Here is a 7,101-nt window from a genome sequence, read left to right as displayed (position 1 = left end):
AATATATTTGAATAATGACTGCCAGCTCCGTGCTGGCAATCCTCTTGTTCCAAGGTGGCCAATGTATTCTCAAGCCACGAGTCTGTGTGGCGATTCCATCCAGGCCATGGCGCCTCACAGATGGGAAGAAGGGTTCCACTTCCCTCAACTGGATGCAGCTTCATTCACAGGAGATAGCGACAATATGAAAACCAACTAGAGCAGAACTGTGTCTAAAAGCAATTAATAAAATGATATTTAATGCAATGTCTACAAATGCTCTAAAGGACTTCAAAAGTTATGTATAATCTTATTCTCTAGATTATAGGAAAATGTATCTACTTTGTCCAAAGTGATCACTCTCTATTTTCCCATAAATTGTGGGAAGTAATCTGTACATGGAATAAGACACCATTGATCCCCTTGAAAAGGATTATTTTTAATCTATTAGAAATGGTTCACATTTTTACGCAAAATAAGGCGACTGCTCTGTCCTTATAAACCTGACACACATGAACTTTTTTATAGGCCTGCATGTTCAGAGGCAAGGCCCAGAACCTATTTGGTGGGAGGCACTGACATTTTGATTGTAGGAAGAAGGAAATGGCAATAATTTCTCAGAAGCTGGGCAGATTATAAAAGAGATATTGAAAATGCGACCCAGGCTGATTCTGTAACGCTTCTAACACACAGAGAGTCGGCAGCACTCTGATAAGATGTCCCCCACTGAATAAAAGTACAAGGATGGAATAAATCAAATGCCCACCACGCTGAGCCAGCAAGCACGTGGAACCATTCTCCTCCTTGTTCTTGATGGGGAACAAATTACATGACCCCAGGCAAGATGAGGAATCCGTGTGTGATAACCCCCCAAAACTCGCTAACCTTTTCAAATTCAGTAAGGTACTTTATGATAACAGATCTCCAGCTAGATATATACAAATTGCCTGAAGCACCCAGTAATGGTTCTGACCAGCCGCATGCTTGCTCTGTCCTCACAACTCTGACTTTTTAACAGCATAGGCTATATTGATTCTTTATCATAAACATACCCACCAAATAGAACCCATTGCCATCGGGAAAATTCAGCCTGAATCCAATCTTGTAAAGGATGGATCGGGACTGCCCCAAGGGTTTCCAAGGTTGTATATCCTCACAGACGTGGACTGTCACCTCTTTCTCCTGACGACGACCTGTCCGTGAGCAGACAATTGCTTTAAATATGGCTCCACCAGTACTTCTTATACGCAACTGCACAATTGGATTTGTTAAGGAGTCGGTCTAGCGTAAGGGCTGGGAAGTCCATTAAACGCATGCCCATTGGTCCGAGCTAGGGAAACAAAGGGGTGGCACACTGCACATGCTCAGAGGTTCAGGTTTCCCGCCAGGTACGCATGGGTGGGCGCTGCACCTGGATTGGTCTGCCCAATTCAGTTCAGCACATGGGGTCGACTGGGGTCGTCCACCATGCCTCCCCGTGGAATCATTGAAAAGGCAGGAGCCTGGAGTCGACCGTGTGACTTTGCGAGCATGTTCGTGAGGAGCCTGTGGGTGCCTGTGTAAACCTGAAACTTCTTCTAACGCTCATAAAACTCACTTGGATCACAAACCAGGCTTCGGCATGAATTCCTTTTCACGCGGAGCCAAGGACCAAGGTATATCTATCCCCAGAGAGATCTAACAGATTCACACAATAATCTTTTACTAAGGTTGTCTCAAGATAACAGTAGAGTGGTGCCATCCATTATCTTGAGACAGCCTTAGTACATATTGTTAGATACCTTGCCTCCTATTTTTAATTAAAAAATCCACATGTCTAATGATGTTTATACTCCTGTAAGAAGTGAGACTCTCGGAATCTCACAGGGGCAGTTCTACCCTATCCTACTGGGTTGACATGACTGAGGATTGACTTCATTGCACTGAGAAGTGTCTTCAAATTACATTCTCCATAATCCTCACTTTGTTGCTTACTCTAAGTAGCCATGAAAAAAGCAATCAATATATCTATCAAGCATGCTCCAAAGCCTAACAGTATTAAATTCAAATTCAAGTGTTGCTACTTGCTGAATATATGTGAGTACATTCCTTCGCATCGCCTTGTCTTAACTAGTGTGCTCTACTTTATCTCGGTGACACACAAGACCATTAGTGAGGGTGACACAGGACCTGGCCGTGCTGTGTTCTGCTGTACATGAGGCTGCTATGACTAACATCAGCTGCAGCACTCACTGACAAAATTCATGATGAAAGAGTTTATTAAGAAGTTAACTGGTTATAATGACAGTGAGATATGCTCAGGATAGAGTTGTTTATCAAGACATGTCATAAAATTCTTTCAAGTCTGTTAATAATTGCCCAAGTATGCTGGAAGCCTCAACTCAAAGGCATTCAGCTTAAGCTTGGTGGGTCAACAAACCCAGCTCCTGGAATTAAGTGCCCACATTCCAGAGGTACCACATTCCAGTAAGCCTCAGCCCAAAGGCAGAAAGCTCCACTTCTATGGATCAGCAAGCCTGGTTCCCCCAATGAAATGCACTGAGACATCCCACTCCACAAGCCCGCCTCCTGCACAAAAACACTCATTTACTTGTTCTGTGGGTTGGGAAGTCCACCATTCTGTTCCATGCTCTGGCTCCTGATCCTGCTGAGATTCTTCTGATGTTACAGTGTCTTCTGATTCCAGGAAGTTCGCGGCTCAGGGATCTTGCATCCAGAGGATGCACTCAACTCTGGGCTTTTGCTGGTAATAAGATCCCTCCTCCAGCTTCTCATTGTACATGCAGCAGGATGGCATTCCAGGTGAATCCTATCAGCATCTCCCTTCAAACATTTACCAGACAAGGTAGAAAAGGTAGTTTGTTGATGATTAAAGGCTTTGGCTAGAAGAGCCACATTAAGTAATTCACTCTCCCTGCAAACACTTACAGGCTTCAATGTCTGTAAGATGGAGCTAATATTTCTATTTCATGGCTTTATTGTGAAGAGTGAGTGAAATATTCAAAGTAAAGCATAGCACATAAAGAGTCCCTATAGTAATATCTCAATAAATATTAGTTATCCTTAGTAGTTGGTTAATATGTATAACCTATTATCCTTCATCACAAATTATGGGTATTTGTAAAATAAAATATCCCACAAAAGTCAGGATCTTTGAGGGTTTTTTTTTTTCCTTTTTCTTTTGTCTTACTGTGGAATAAAAGCATCTAATTGAAGTAGCATTGTGTTGTAGACTTAGCTGCAGCAGTGCTAGAAAATTCTTAAATGAATGATGAGGGTAAAGATACTTGATAACATTTTTCTTTTAGATCCCTTGCTGCTAAGAAATGACAACATTGGAATACAAAATGTTATGGCCACCATGCCACTATAAAGCCTTCTGGCACAAAACCAGGCAGCATACCCATGTTTAGGAATGAACTAAACTCTCCTCTTCTTTACTCCATAATGGGACATTTCAGTAAGTTTCCCTTTTAGGAAGAGCTGAAGGAGAATAATGTGAATGAAGGAAAGTATGGGATCTAGAATCAATGTGAAAGCAAAACCAAACCAAAGCAAAGCAAGTCAGTCGTCAGATTTACATCACATGTATCCATTATAAAGACAAAATTACATGAATAGCAGTTCCATGAAGTAAATAGGCAACATCCACAACGTGTAACACCCAAGAACTTGGAAGCTATTTAAGCACAAACAAAAGTCACTCATCTGTCCAAACAACAGAAAAAGAAAGAATTAGTAACTCTGGAAGTCAAGGGGGAAATAACCCATGAGCTAAATAAACCCTAAAACCAAACTCTGCTTTGTTGTTGTTGTCAGCTACCCTCTCCCCTCTCCCTGGACTCAGGGCAACCACATGAACAACAGGATCAGGTCATTGTGATGCATAGGTTAGCATTAGCTGGCTTTCAAAAGTAGACCATCCGACCTTTCTTCTACAGCCGGGTTTTTAATTAATTAATGATGCCTAGCTACTCCTGTAGCAAGGCCTGGTTGCATAGTGGGACCATCAGGCTGCTAACTGCAAGGTCAGCAATTGGAAACGACCAGGCACTCTGTGGGAGAAAGACAAGTCTTTCTCCTCCAGGAAGGAGCTACAGTCTCAGAAAACCACAGGGACAGTTCTACCCTGTTCTTTAGGGTCATTTTGAGTCATAAATAACAATGGCAGAGGTGTTTGTGTGTGTGTGTTTTTAAGAGAAGGTAATTCATTTGAGTTGAACGTGACAGACAATATATAATTACAAGTAATTTGTAATACCGAATAGGCAAAACGATTTAGAGTAGGGCACAGTGTTATATAAACCTTTACTTATGAAACCAAAGGTCAACCTTTAATCACTTCATTCTTCTCTTGCTTCACTCGCCCACATTTTTATTATGACATTCAGTTATTCAATTAACCTGAACCAAGAAATACATGTTTCACTTATTTATTAACATCTGTCCCTATTTACTTTCAAAATGCTACTTAAGTATGAGATAGAAGCACTAAGTGAGGCAAAAGCCCATTAGATTTTCAAAAAGAAATCAGTATTACTTCAATTGCCTATTCATTGATAGATAATTTATAGTACTCAAGTACAAGAAAGTCAGTCTTTTCTCCCAAGTAGGACATAACTCATTGATTCCGCTTCCTCTTTCAGTTATTGCTGTCTTCAACGGCTATTTGTTCATAGAAGAAAACAATGATTTTGTGCCTTGGGGTTGACAAGTAAGCACCACAGCATGCTGAGGGCACAGTAGATCTTCAGGGGATGCGTACTGATGTCTTTTAAAAGCAGATTTTTTAAAAGGTGATGGTAAATAGTTCACATTTGAAATGACATAAATTCTAACATCATGTTTAAGCCCCCGAATTGCTGCTGCTGGGGTCAGATTTTCATTGACTGCACAAAGGGCCGTCACCTCCTGCCCAAAGAGCTGTCTGGTTCCTGCCTCTTCCAAAAGCAACATGGCAGCTCTCAATGATCAGCCAATTCAGACTCTTCTTAAGGAAAACAGATCCCCCAGAATAAGAGCACAGTAGTTGCAGTTGGTACTGTTGGCACAAGCTGTGCCATCGGTACCTGTAAAAAGGCCTTGGCAGATGAACTTGCCCTTGTTTATGTCCTGGGAGATAAGTTGGAGGAAGAGGTGCCGGAGGTCCAATGCAGCAGGATTTTCCTGACAGCTCAACTGTACTGTGACTTCAAACTCCAAGTTGGTTACGACCACCACCAGAGCATGTCAGCAGGAGCGAGAACACAGTCTTAATTTGGTCCAGTGCAACGTGGGCATCTTCAAATTCATCGCTCTTAATATCGCAAAGCATAACCCCAAACGCAAGTTGTTCGTTGTTTCTAATCCTGTCGATACCCTTATCTACGTGGCTCAGAAGATAGGTGGCTTTTCCATGAATTGCATTATTGGTAGTGGTTGCAATCTGGATTCTAGGTGGTTCCATTACCTTAAACTGCCAAGGACCCATGGATGGATGCTTGAGGTGAATGAAGATTCTAGTGTGCCACTTTGGGCTGCAGTGAATGTTGCTGGTGTCTCCCTGAAAAACTTGCACTCTACTTTAGGCACCAATGGACACAAGGAAGAGTGGAAAGAAGTGCCCAAACAGGTGGTCCACAGTGCTTATGCAGTGATCAAACCGAAAGGCTCTACTTCCTCAGTCATAGGACTGTCTGTGGCCTTGCAGCTGCATCCTGATGGTGAATAGTACTAATCATGTGTAGTTCCAAAGCGGTTAGCATAGCCTTGTTCTGCCACCTCAGAGACATCACTGCCAATGTTCTCACTGTGTGTTAGGTAACTTTGGGCACCTTCCCTCAAACATCCCACGTGCAATTTTTTTTTCCAAATCACATCCTGGGCTGCAATGTGTCAATCCATTAGTGCATTTCTTGTTCATAATTGTCCTGATGGATCTTTTCTTGTGTACAATATTTATCGAACTAGTATAAATTACCATATAATGTAAAAGATCTACTTATAAACAATGCAACTATCTGTTACACCCACTAAAAAGCCAAATAAACCATGAAAAATGATAGAAAAATAAATAAATAAAAATAATCATTCCTGGCCATTATTTTTATTATTAATAATACTAGACAACATTTGTATACTAGATTATTTTAAAACTCACAAAGATCTTTCAAGTATATTATCTTAGGCAATTTCACAAATACTTTAAAAAATTGGCCTTATGTTCCCATTGTACAAATGATGAAACTGAGAGTCAGTAAACACTTTTCTATAAATCTATGAATTTTAATTTGAAAACACAAGATTGAGGGTCAGTGGTGCTAACATCCAGGAGTTGGGCTCTGTTATCTAGAGAAACAATTCAAGTGATACATGATTTAAGAAAGAACTTTATACCAAGAAGCAATTTTATATCAAGAAGGTGTCCCAGTCCAACTCTTGTGCATGTGTCCAATATTAGGCAGAGCTCGCCTCAGAATCATGTCGCTGCAGACCAGTGATGCAGGAAGGTAAAGGGGAAGCGGGAAGATTACAGGACAGTGAGTGCAGAGTCCCATGCAACCAAGTAAGGCCACACCCCCAAAGAGGCTGTGACCTGATTGATAGTTTGGGCTCCACCCCTACACTTTCACCCACACAGGTACTGCAAAAATGGGCTCTTTGCTCTATTGTACATAGGATAGGGTTATTATGATTTGTAACAAATTCCATGTCACTTAACTACAACAAGAAATAGAAATTACAACCTTAATACTTTCTAAATGAAAGACATGTAATTTGGGTTGAGTTAGATAGTGAAATGAAAGTGTATCCAGAACAAATCCTTCATGTTTAAAAATGCAATTGTAATAAACTAGATTATGAAATATCACATTCATAATTTAAATATGAGGAAGTTAAAGGTAGTTACACATATAAACAAATGAATGGCAACATAAAGCTTCAGGGCAGCCTATATCAATTTAGTCCTTAATTAAAATCTACAAAATGCTATATTCTCATATCTCTGTGAAATAAACTATCTCACAACATCATGTGAGTGATCCTGGTATTAAAAATGATTTTCTGAGTTATCAGTGATTTTTTAAAAAGAACATTTGATTCTCAATATCTTTCTCTGAGAATTCTATAGCTATAGCTGAA

General features: G+C 40.5%; 1 pseudogene; it reads left to right on the top strand.

Moving 5' to 3' along the window:
* Positions 1 to 4,927: 4,927 nt before the first annotated feature.
* LOC115870981 lies at positions 4,928 to 5,689 on the top strand (annotated as a pseudogene).
* The last annotated feature ends 1,412 nt before the right edge of the window (positions 5,690 to 7,101 follow it).

The sequence above is a fragment of the Echinops telfairi genome, unplaced genomic scaffold (genome assembly GCF_000313985.2).
Source record: "Echinops telfairi isolate 266 unplaced genomic scaffold, ASM31398v2 ScPeMD7_3533;HRSCAF=4204_0, whole genome shotgun sequence".
NCBI lineage: Eukaryota > Metazoa > Chordata > Mammalia > Afrosoricida > Tenrecidae > Echinops > Echinops telfairi.
This window is presented reverse-complemented; position numbering and strand designations above follow the sequence as displayed.